Here is a 284-nt window from a genome sequence, read left to right as displayed (position 1 = left end):
TTTTTTCTTCAGAGTTCTTAAGAATGAATTCTAGTGTTTCAAAGTGATGTTCTTATCATCACCAAAGCTGATTGATCTTCATCAATTTAGCTCTTGAATGCAATGTTCTGCTGAAGCTTGTTCAGCCATGTCTAATTTCTTTAGACTGAAGCTTTAGACTAACATTGCATGATTCCTGGAATTTTCATTAAGAATTTTGATACCTTTATTTTCTTTTTCCACTTAATTTTCGAAAAATCCAAAAATATTACAAAATCATAAAAACCAAAAATATTTTATGTTTT

This window comes from Arachis duranensis, chromosome 2, assembly GCF_000817695.3.
Source record: "Arachis duranensis cultivar V14167 chromosome 2, aradu.V14167.gnm2.J7QH, whole genome shotgun sequence".
Classification (NCBI taxonomy): Eukaryota; Viridiplantae; Streptophyta; class Magnoliopsida; order Fabales; family Fabaceae; genus Arachis; species Arachis duranensis.
This window is presented reverse-complemented; position numbering follows the sequence as displayed.